This window comes from Heptranchias perlo, chromosome 2 (assembly GCF_035084215.1).
Source record: "Heptranchias perlo isolate sHepPer1 chromosome 2, sHepPer1.hap1, whole genome shotgun sequence".
NCBI classification, from domain to species: Eukaryota; Metazoa; Chordata; class Chondrichthyes; order Hexanchiformes; family Hexanchidae; genus Heptranchias; species Heptranchias perlo.
In genome coordinates, this window is record NC_090326.1 from 105,281,788 (window position 1) to 105,294,350 (window position 12,563).

At 46.5% G+C, this 12,563-nt stretch overlaps 1 protein-coding gene across 6 annotated transcripts in view; it reads left to right on the top strand.

Moving 5' to 3' along the window:
* Positions 1-12,563, top strand: part of LOC137341956 (tensin-3-like) — a 385,280-nt gene that overhangs the window by 333,516 nt on the left and 39,201 nt on the right. The window lies entirely within an intron of this gene.

Sequence of the window (12,563 nt, forward strand, 5' to 3'; positions counted from 1 at the left end):
AGTGGGAGTTGTATATAGGAGTCCTGGCAGCAGCTCTGAAGTGCTAGATTGTATAAATGCAGAGATTAGACAAGTGTGTACGAAAGGCATAGTGGTCTTAATGGGGGACTTTAACCTTCACATAGATTGGGAAAAGCAGACGAGCAACTGTCAGAAAGGTAGTGTATTTCTTGAGTGTGTCTGGGATAGTTTTCTACAGCAGTATGTCCCAGAGGCAACAAGGGGGCAAACCATACTAGATTTAGTAATGAGTAATGGACTAGATTTAGTTAACAGCTTAACTGTGCATGAACATCTATCCAATAGTGATCATAACATGATCGAGTTCAATGTAGTGTTTGAAAGGGAAAAAAGTGGATCAGCTGCTAAGATTCTAGATTTTGGTAAGGCCGACTTCAATGGGATAAGACAGAGATTGTCCACAGTAAACTGGGTAAAACGACTGATGATCAGTGGGAAATATTTAAAGAAACATTTAACGAGATACAGAAACGGTTTATACCCCTGAGGGGCAAGAACTCTACTTGCCAATAAAAACAGCCATGGACAACCAAAGAGGTATGGGACAGTATGAGACATAAGGAAAGGGCACACAAAAAGGCAAAAAATGGCACAGATCCTGGCGAATGGGAAAGATACAAAGATCAACAAAGGGTCACAAAACAGATAGTAAGAGCTACAAAAAGAGAGTATGAAAAGAAACTTGCAAGGGATATCAAAACCAATACGAAGAACTTTTATAGTTACTTTAGGAAAAAGAGGGTGGTCAGGAGCAGTGTTGGCCCCTTAAAAACTGAAAGTGGGGATATTGTCATTGACAATGGAGAAATGGCGGACATGTTGAACAATTACTTTGTGTCGGTATTTACAGTCGAAAAAGAGGATAGCATGCCGGAAATCCCAAGAAAACTAATATTGAATCGGGGACAGGGACTCGATAAAAATAACATAAGTAAAGCAACAGTAATGAAGAAAATAATAGCACGAAAGAGTGACAAATCCCCAGGACCAGATGGTTTCCATCCCAGGGTTTTAAAGGAAGTAGGTGAGCACATTGCAGATGCCCTAACTATAATCTTTCAAAGTTCTTTAGATTCAGGAACTGTCCCTCTGGATTGGAAAACTGTACATGTCACTCCGCTTTTTAAGAAAGGAGAGGGAGGGAAACCGGGGAATTATAGACCAATTCGCCTAACATCTGTTGTGGGGAAAATGCTGGAGTCTATAATTAAGGATATGGTGACTGAACACCTTGAGAATTTTCAGTTAATCAGAGAGAGCCAGCATGGATTTGTGAAAGGTAGGTCGTGCCTGACAAACCTGATTGAATTTTTTGAAGAGGTGAATAAAGTAGTGGAGAGGGGAATGTCAATGGATGTTATTTATATGGACTTCCAGAAGGCATTTGATGAAGTCCCACATAAGAGACTGTTAGCTAAGATAGAAGCCCATGGAATCAAGGGAAAAGTACGGACTTGGTTCGGAAGTTGGCTGAGCGAAAGGCAACAGAGAGTAGGGATAATGGGTAGGTATTCACATTGGCAGGATGTGACTAGTGGAGTCCCGCAGGGATCTGTCTTGGGGCCTCAATTATTCACAATATTTATTCACGACTTAGGTGAAGGCATAGAAAGTCTCATATCTAAGTTTGCCGATGACACAGAGATTGGCATTGTAAGCAGTGTCGATTAAAACATAAAATTACAAAGGGATATTGATGAATTAGGTGAATGGGCAAAACTGTGGCAAATGGAATTCAATGTAGACAAATGTGAGGTCATCCACTTTGGATCAAAAAAGGATAGAACAGGGTACTTTCTAAATGGTAAAAAGTTAAAAACAGTGGATGTCCAAAGGGACTTAGGGGTTCAGGTACATAGATCATTGAAGTGTCATAAACAGGTGCAGAAAATAATCAATAAGGCTAATGGAATGCTGGCCTTTATATCTAGAGGACTCGATTACAAGGGGGCAGAAGTTATGCTGCAGCTATACAAAACCCTGGTTAGACCGCACCTGGAGTACTGTGAGCAGTTCTGGGCACCGCACCTTCGGAAGGACATATTGGCCTTGGAGGAAGTGCAGCATAGGTTTACTAGAATGATACCCGGACTTCAAGGGTTAAGTTACGAGGAGAGATTACACAAATTGGGGTTGTATTCTCCAGAGTTTTGAAGGTTAAGGGGTGACCTGATCGAAGTTTATAAGATATTAAGGGGAACAGATAGTTTCTCTCTATCCACCCTATTTCTGCTGGTTGGGGATTTTAGGAGTTGGGGGCACAGTCTAAAAATTAGAGCCAAACCTTTCAGGAGTGAGATTAGAAAACATTTCTACGCACAAAGGGTGGTCGACGTTTGGAACTTTCTTCCGCAAACAGCAATTGATACTAGATCAACTGCTAAATTTAAACCTGAGATAGATAGCTTTTTGGTAACCAAAGGTATTAAGGGATATGTGCCAAAGGCAATTATATGGAGTTAGATCACAGATCAGCCATGATCTTATTAAATGGCACGAGGGCTGAATGGCCTACTCCTGTTCCTATGTTCCTATGACCAGAGCAAAGCCAGAAGATTTGCCAACACATTAGCTGGACCTCCAAGCTTTTGCCAGGAGCAAGAGAGTTGCTGCAGTTGCTTCTTAACATGCCATGTCCAGATCAGCACAGACTGCAGCTCCACACCACTTCTTCTTTCCTGTGGGGTTCATTCCCAGGCATTGTACACGGAAGTTCAGACATGGTTGTTAACCATATGGAAAGGCTATGGAATTATTCTTGCAGCGCGATACAGATTTTTTTTTCGCTGACTAAAACCGAGTTCAGTTTTATGAGGCAGCCTTGCCTCTGGATCCATCCTGTTGTTATTACCGCATAACCTGCAAATAAGTTATGAAGTTCTAAACTGTCATTGAAATCAAACAAAATAAGAGGACTTGGCCCAGCTGAAACTTTATATTTAGTTTCAACAAATGTATGTTCAGAGTTATTTTCGGCATTGTTATTGCAGCTGTGGATTAACCTGAGGTCTGACACTCACATTATGCCTGCTAGCTGAAACACGAAGAAGTGATTCACTTCCTGTTTCTTTCTATAAAAATTGCAGTTTTAACAGAAAAGGAATAAATGAATTAGCTCATTAGCTTTGCAACAAAATCAGATAGAACAATGGAGTAATAGGTTGCAGGAGTTACCTTCATAGAAATATCTTGCTAGTAACAGTGTGGATTTAAGAGAGTAATGTCCAACTTAACAAACATTCTTGACTTTAAGGATGTTAGAAATAAAATATAGTGGAAGCTCCTATGGTGTAGTTTATTTGCACTTCCGAAATCCACAATTAAAGACAACAAATTGAAGTTTGGAGACAACACCGAAATGCAAAGCGCAGTAGGGACAGTTAGGATCGAGTTTCCGATCTAGCGGGCATCCCACCAAATTTGAGGCATTGAAGCCTCTGCACCGACCCGGTGGACCTGTTGGGATCAGACTCAATTGCATGTCGTTAGTGGGCCCTCGGCAGTGTGTGTGTATCTGTATATATTACAATTTAATGCTTCAGGTGTAATGTCATGGTATCCAGTTGGAGAAGATATATTCCATCTCCAGGTCACTGAGTCTGATGTGTCCACCCAGTTGGTATCTCGGGTTATTTGTGAACCTCTGCTGTTAGCCATTTGCTACCTAAAATAATTCAAATTCAGGTGCATTTAATGTAAGGTTTTAGAACAAAAGGAAACTTATTTAAAATTTGTTGTTGAAACTGTTTATGAATAATGTTGAATGGTATTTAACCTCATGAACAGGGTAATCTTGTTTATAGTTATTTTTATCATAGGAAGTCTGTACCCATTGAATTTGATTGTTTTATATTCTGCACTATTTTAATTAACATTAGCTAGAATAATAGAATGATACAGAACAGGAGGCCATCCGGCCCATCGTGCCTGTGCCGGCTCTTTGAAAGAGCTATCCAATTAGTCCAACTCCCCGGCCTTTCCCTGGCCCTGTAAATTTTTCCCCTTCAAGTATTTATCCAATTCTCTTTTGAAAGTTATTATTGAATTTCAGGCAGCGCATTCCAGATCATCATAACTTGCTGTGTGAAAAAATTCTCCTCTCCTCACCTCACCTCACCTCTGGTTCTTTTGCCAATCACCTTAAATCTGTGTCCTCTGATTACCGACCCTTCTGCCTCTGGAAATAGTTTTTCCTTATTTACTCTAATAAAACTCTTCATGATTTTCAGCACCTCTATTAAATCTCCCCTTAACTTTATCTGCTCTAAGGAGAACAACCCCAGCTTCTCTAGTCTCTCCATGTAAGTAAAGTCCTGCATCCTTGGTACCATACTAGTAAATCTCCTCTGCACCTTCTCTAAGGCCTTGACATCTTTCCTAAAGTGTGGTGCCCATAATTGGACACAATACTCCAGCTATGGCCTAACCAGTGATTTATAAAGGTTTAGCATAACTTCCTTGCTTTTTGTACTCAATGCCTCTATTTATAAAGCCGTGGATCCCATGTGCTTTTTTAACAGCCTTCTCAACTTGTTCTGCCACCTTCAAAGATTTGTGTAAGTGCACCCCCAGGTCTCTTTGTTCCTCACCCCCTTTAAAATTGTACCATTTAGTTTATACTGCCTCTCCTCATTCTTCCTGACGTGTTACCAGTCATTGTAAATCACTTCAGCACATGAAGCCCTGTGAGAACACCAGGGTGTGTAATTAGCCTAGATTTTTTGATTATACACAAGTCAAACATTCCCAATTACATTAGGCAAACTGATTGGCTGTATGGTAAGCGTCCACCTCAAACAGGTGGGAACTTTAATTTAATATTAACTTGTGGACGGGAACATCGTGCACACCATTTCCCAATATTCGGTTGTGCAAGATGTTGTTTTTCAATCATTTGAAAGGACAATCAGAGTTGTTCGGTAACGATAAGTATATGGAAGGTCATGGAAAGGACACACTAATGTTAAGGTAAATGTTTTTCAGTCAATTCCTAAATATTTATTATCTTAGGTTCTCGTGAGCTTTTGCACTAATTGTTCTGATTTTTTTTGTCCCCCAGCATTGATTGGTTTCCCAATTGGAAACCCCTATCTGAGCTATTTGGGAAAAGAAAAGGAACAACTGAGCAATACCAGGCAGGGCAGGCCACGTGAGAATTGCTCTGTGCCTAACTGCCGGTGCCCACACATTTGCAGTCAGAGTTGAACGTTTCTCACTTTGTCACACAACAACAACAACAACAATTTGCATTTACATAGCACCTTTAATGTCGTAAAACTTCCCAAGGTACTTCACAGGAGCATTATCAAACAAAATTTGACACTGAGCCACTTAAGGACAGGTGAGGTAGGTTTTAAGGAGTGTCTTAAAGGAGAGAGCAGAGATGTTTTGAGAGGGAATTCCAGAGCTTAGGACCTGGGCAGCTGAAGGCACGGCCGCCATTGTGGAATATTTAAAATCGGGGATACGCAAGAGGCAAGAATTGGAGGAAGGCAAAGGTCTCTGAGGGTTGTTGGGCTGGAGGAGGTTACAGAGATAAGGAGGGGCTAGGTCATGGAGGGATTTGAAAACACGGATGAGAATTTTAAAATCGAGGCGTTCCTGGACCAGGAGCCAATTTAGGTCAGCGAGCTCGGGTGATGGGTGAACGGGTTAGTCGTGTGGAGACTCCTGTTCCCTAAAGAAGCTGGGATAGCAAACTCATTGGCACCACTAACGTGAATGCTTGGCTAACCATAATGTTGGATGCACCCTATTCAGTGTATGCCACTGCTTGAAAAAGGTTATTTCAGGATGATTGTATTCTGATTGACTGCACCCACCCAGATTCTGCCAACCATTCCTGCAGGCCCCGCCACGTCTACCTGGCAGTGACCACGGGGAACATTCTTCAAAGATCCAGATCAGCAGAGGGGCAGATGCAGAGCTGTGCCATCTGCAGCTAACATATGGCATAGGGCCGTCACATCGGGGTGACAGTAGTGGTCACCTGGGCCAGAAACTTAGCTCCGCCAAGTTACAGGCATGCTACAATGCTGACCTCTGGTGGTGTAGTGTAGTGGCACAGAGGGTAAATGTCCTCTCGTTCACCTCACGCAGCAGCATCTCCACTTCAGCTCTCAAACAGGAGTTTGAATGCGTGGCTGTTTCGTCACTTGCCTGCAGACTCATGCCTGCACCTTGAGTTTCCTTTCCGTTCATTTGCTTGTCACTTCTTAGTCTCCTCCCCCTTCGGCCTTGGCAAATGTTGCTAATGGATTGAGACACCTTTTAAGCCTTCCTAAAGGCTTTTAAATTGAGTGACTTACGCACGCAGGTTTTACACCAGACCCCGACTGCGTGTGAATTTCCTCTATCATTTGCGCTGTTCCTGAGGTATGTCTGCCAAAATCCGACTTAGCTCATTATCATCACTCCGCCCCAATGGAAACGTCCAAAGAATGCGAGATTCCTGCATTTAATGCCAGTTCTGAACGTGCATAATTTAAGCACAAAATTTTAGGTGCAGCAGGACCTGAAGTCACTATTTCTGGTGTTCTACAGCAATTTTTTTTTTAGAATGTTTTTTTTTTACTTCTTACCATGACCTGCACCGTGTTTTCAATATTTTTGAATGCATTTTTATGGCAACAGAATCTGTTACTTTTAAAAGAGAAAAGCTTCTACGATTACAATTTCTTAAACATTGATGTGCTAAATGTGCATGAATAATGGTTTTATTGCTTCAAACTTTTTTTTATAACATCAATAAAATAAAATGGGGCTTAAAGAAGGAAGGTCACAGGTTAGGCGCTTTCCTCGGACTCCAATTGTTTCCGCCTGTCTTACACCAGTTTTTACAATCCAACGTCTGCTATTGAGATTCTCTGGAAATTTCGGTGTAAGTTGCCGTCGGCAAGATCGGCTTAGAAACTGCCATAACTTTTGGTGTGAGTCAGGTCTAAGAAATTTCTCTTAGCCACTGCACCTCTCTCAGATCCTTTAAGACTCTGCTTAAAACCTACCTCTTTGACCAAGCATTTGGTCACTTGTCCCAATGTCTCCTTCTCTGGCTCGGTTCAATTTTTGTTTGATTTATGGTTCTGTCAAGCACTTTGGAATGTTTTGGTAGCGTTATTGGAGCATTAAAGGAGCTATATAAATGCAAGTAGTTGTTGTTGTTGATCCAGCCTGTTTGCAATCTCAGCGTTCTACTTAACCCATTCTTTTTCCAAATAACTGAGATAGGGGTTTCCACTTGGGAGACCATTACAAAGACCGCCTACTTTCACATCTGTAACGTCACCAGTCTCCGCCCCTGCCTCAGCCCATCTGCTGCCTCATCCATGTCTTTGTCACCTCCAGACACGACTATTCCAATGCTCTCCTGGCCAGCCTCCCATCCTCCACACTTCATAAACATCAGCTAATCCTATGTTGTCTGTACCCTATCCTGCACCAAGTCCCACTCACCCATCAACTCTGTGTTCAATGACCTAAATTGGCTCCCGATCCCCCAACCCCATAAATTTAAAATTCCCATCCTTGTGTTTAAATCCCTTCATGACCTTGATCCTCCCTATCTCTGTAACATTCTCCAGCCCTTCATCCCTCCCATGATCTCTGCGTTCCTGCAACTTTGGCCTCTTGTGCATCCCCAACTCCCTTTGCCCCACCATTGGTGACCGTGCCTTTCTGCCATCTAGGCCCTAAGCTCTGGATTTCCATCCCTAAACCTCTCCATCTTTCTTTCGTCTTTCAAGACCCTTCTTAAAACCCACCTCTTTAACGAAGTTTTTAGCCACCCCTCTTAATGGCCCCGCTATTAGCGTGGAAGCAGGATGGCAGCGGTGGGGGGGGGGGGGAGGGGGTGGTGGATGGGCGCGCGGGTAACCCAGCCAATAAAAAATGTCCGTTTCCCACGCGATCGCGATTCAATTGGAGCCACTTAACGTGGCTTCCGGGTTTGCTGTCCGAAAGCTGTGCAGCTGGCGGACTGTGCACCCGCTTCACAGGCTGTCAGGTGGAGGAGCTCTATTTAAAGGGGCAATCCTCCAATGGTTTTTCCTGGAGCAAACACCCACACACTGTAATGGAGCAGTACAAGGGCAAGGCTGCTCCAAGATTCAATGATGCCTCATTCCAGGTGCTACTGGATGGAGTGAGGAGGAGGAGGGATCTGTTTTACCCAGTGGATGGGAGGAAGTGGCCTGCCTCTGCCACCAAGAAGGCCTGGCTCTAGGTGGCAGAGGAGGTCACCAGCAGCAGCAACATCTCCCGCACCTGGATCCGCTTCAATGACCTAACTGGATCAGCCAAAGTGAGTACACTTACCCATTCTCCTACACTCCATCTTGCACATCACCGCCTCCACCCCCCAACTCATTCTGCACTGCCAACACTACTCTATCACATCACTCCTCACACCCACTTAAGGCTCATCCTCAACTTACCTGCACTTCCTCTCCTCACCTCCCCATTAGTCATCCCACCACTACCACTCAACCCAATCCTCATCCAATGTCATGGCTCTGTCTCATATTCAACCTCTGATGCAGCTCTTTCATGGTCAGCCTCACCCAAAGCAATGCATTCATCGGTTGGCCACTTCACCATCACTTACTCACATGTCTGTTTTTTCTCCCCTTATAGGAGAAGAGAGCTCAGAATGCATGGGAGAGGGCGTGGACCGGAGGGGGACTGCAACAAATCGTTGTCCTTGCAGACGCGGAGCAGAAGGTGCTGGAGCTGAGCCGAACCCTCAAGTGCCTGTCTGTCAGGGACGCCGAGACTGGCACCCGACAAACGTCTGGTGACAGAACTTTAACATTCATCACACACAATATGAACTGATGTTAACATGCCTTGCCATCTTCAGCACCTCAGTATGCTCATCGCAACATGACACATCTGTGATGATGCTTAATATTGCCTTCTGTTCTCTTACAGGGCCTTCAGGGACCGCAGTGACGGCAGAGGGCGATTCCTCAGAGGACCTGCCGACCTCTGTGGGTGCACAGTCACATCTTAGCGAGCCATCCACCAGCGCAGATACTCGCACCTCGGTGGATCTTCGTCCTCGGTTAGTTGGGTTGGCACCTGGTGCGTTGCCACACACGTGAGCACGAGCAGACACTGATGGCAGGGCAACTGCGGAGGGTCGGTGGGAGCACTCCTCTCCAGGTTCTGCTCATCTGGACGCAGATGCTGAACCCTGGGGGCCATCCTTTAATAGGAGAATGATCGAGAGACAGCAGAACGTTTGCGAGATACTGGAACGGGTGCCACGCACACTCTCCACAATAGCGCAGAAGATGGAGGAGTCCAATTCCTGCATGAGTGGACTGGTGGCACAGGTATGGGAGGGAATCTCTGAGGTAGTGTCACAGGGACGTGAGCAACTCTCTGGGATAGTGCCGCAGGTAAGTGCGGGAATGTCTACGATGGAGAGAAAACCAGCCTCCATTGAGCTTCATGCACGGCTCACAAATGAGTCCATTCAGGCCCTTACAATGGCCGTTCGGACTCGGTCAGAACAACATTCTGCCGCTTTAAACGGGCAGACAGATACACTAGCACTGGCCTTACAAGGCATCACACATGTCCTCCAAACTGTCGTCCAGCAGAGTGGTAGGGGTGATGTGGCCCTGGCCCAGTGGAGGATTGATGGTGAAAGGGCACGTGAAAGTGGGGACTCCACTCAAAGCGCTCCCACGTCTCACCGTTGCCTCCCTCTCAACCAGTACCTGAAATGCTGCCTCCTCTCCATGTGACTGAGTCTGCCCCTGCACAGGTGCAGGTCTTTGAAGTGGCCCTCACAGACACCAGAACCCAGAGGGCGTAGGCCCAAAGCATCTGAACAGTCAGGGCATGAAGAAGAGCAACCTGCCACTACCTCTGCTGCAGCCACAGGGGATGCACCACATAGAAGTAGTCGTAAGAGAAAGGCGAAGTTTTTCTGAGCAAAAAGGGTATGCACAAGGGTGTTTGACAGACTGTCATGTTTTTCATTTATATTTGCTTTTTGTTAAAGTGACATTAAATATTATGATGGTCACCATTACTGCCACGTCTTGCCCATTCTTGACTGGCTTTTGTAATAGGGCCCTATCATGAGGTTCGCCACGAACGGTGACACTTGATGCCACCCATTGGGTCACTTTACAGTGGGTATATGTGTAGTTGCAGGACTGTTTTGTGCAGGGATGGGTGGGCGGCCTGGTGTGGGCGCTGCTCTTACCAGATGGTCTGAGGACTGGACTGTTCACACTTTCTGATGTTAGGAGAACCGTTCACATATCAGTGACTCCCTGGCCTCACGAGCAGCCCGGTGAGCCGCTGCTCTGCCCATGGGTTCCTCCTCCTCCTCCATGTGGGTGGCAGATGCAGATGGGGCCTTCTCAAGCGGCACCCGTCTGTTGTTGTCCTCTGTGCTCTTGTGCAGGTGCCTGTGGCACAGCACCGTGTTATGGAGCCCCTAGTGGCGGAGGTGGACGCTGTGCCTGGTGAGGCTGGTGATGTTGCTCGTCCTCGGATGTGGTGGTTAATGCAGCCGTGCTGCCCCCCATCCTGTTGGTGTGAGTTTGAGGGGGTCCAAAAAGTTGGTAAATATGTGTGAACAGAAGAATTGTGAGTGGAAAGTAAGAATTTTCAGTGAAAACACAAAGATCTCGCAGCCAAAATTTTGTCTGAAAGAACTGAGTGCCCTGCTGCAATAAGCGACCTTTTCTACGTTAAACGCACTACATAAATTAAAGTTGTTGTTGACTCAAGATCTTTAGCAGAGGGGAGAAAATTGGCAAAAATAAAAAAGAAGCTGCAAATAAATTTTATGGAATAGGGATTTAATTTGATCATCATGTCTAAACTTGTAGGGCTCGATATTACCATGGCGGCGGGTTCACGGCGGGGGGTCTATTGGGCGCGGGGGTAACGCGTCCAGTGAAATCAGTCTGCCCTGTGCGCAATCGCAGGATGATTGGATCCACTTACCTGGTCTTCCGGGTTCCCCACTGCTGATCTGCGCGTCGGGCGGGCTGCACATGCGCAGTAAGGTCTGTCAGCTGGAGGAGCCCTATTTAAAGGGGCAGTCCTCCACTGACTGACGCTGCAAGAAATCGGAAAAATTGCAGCATGGAGCAGCCCAGGGGGAAGGCTGCTCCCAGGTTTAATGATGCCTCACTCCAGGTATCATTGGATGGGGTGAGGGGGGGGGGAGGACAGAGATCTCCCCCCCCCCCCCCCCCCCCGGTGGGAGGAAGCGGCCTGCCTCTGCCACCAAGAAGGCCTGGCTCAAGGTGGCAGAGGAGGTCGCCTGCACCACCAACATATCGCGCACCTGCATTCGGTGCAGGAGGCGCTGCAATGACCTAAGTAGGTCAGCCAAAGTGAGTACACTTACTTATTCCCCTACACTCCGTCTGCCACATCACCGCCCCCACCCCACATCTCCTTCTGCACTGCCAACACTACTCTGTCACATCACCCCTCATACCCACTCAAAGCTCATCCTCATCTTACCTGCACTTACTCACCTTGCCAGTACTCATCCCGCCACTACCACTCAACCCAATCCTCATACAATCTCATGGCTCTATCTCATACTCACCCTCTCATGCATCTCTTTCACGGTCAGCCTCACTCAACCTGCCACTACCTGTGCTGCAGCCACAGGGCATGCATCACATATGTGCAGTAGGCAGCGTGAGGCAAACGTGTCGTGAGCATGAAGGGGATGCACAAGGGTGTTTGAGGGTTTGTCATGGTTTTTACTTCTATTTAATTTCTGACCAACTCACATCACATATTATATTGGCACCACTACTGCCACGTCTTTGCGAATCTTGTCTGGTTTGTGCAATAATGCCCTTTCCTGAGGATCACAATGAAGACCCACACCTGATGACACCCATTGCGTCACTGCAGAGTGGGAGTGGGTGTATTTGCAGGGCTCTTTTGTGCAGATGACTGAGAGACATCGGTGATGTCCCTGGTGGCACCCTGGAAGGATGCGGAGGAGAAGTTGTTGAGGGCAGTGGTGACTTTGACAGTGACCGGTAAGAAGATGGTGCTCGGGCCAACTGGGAGCAGCTCGGCATGAAGGAGGCTGCAGATGTCCATGACTACATGTCGAGTGACTCTGAGCCTCCGTGTGCACTGCTGCTCAGAGAGGTCCAGGAAGCTGAGCCTCGGTCTGCGACGCATCTCTCTCTGCCGTTGCCCTCCCTCCTGCTATGCAGGTGGATGTGTCACAGCACTGTGTTGTGGAGCTCCACGTGTCAGAGGTGGACGGTGTGGCTGGTGATGCTGTTCTCCCTCCGAGGAGGTCATGACTGCAGCTACGACGGCCCCCATCTGGAAGATGTACATCTGAGGGGGTCCGCAAGGTAGGTACAGGTGTCTGGACACCAGGGTAAGTGTGCAAATTGGTGACTTTGATTGTCAGGAGGAGGGTGGTGGAGGCCAAACTTTGTCCTAAGTGACAGAGTGGTCTCCTGCAATGGGTGAGGGTCTCCCCCCCCCAACCTGTCAAATGGACCTTTGCAGCTGCCACAGGCTGAAGG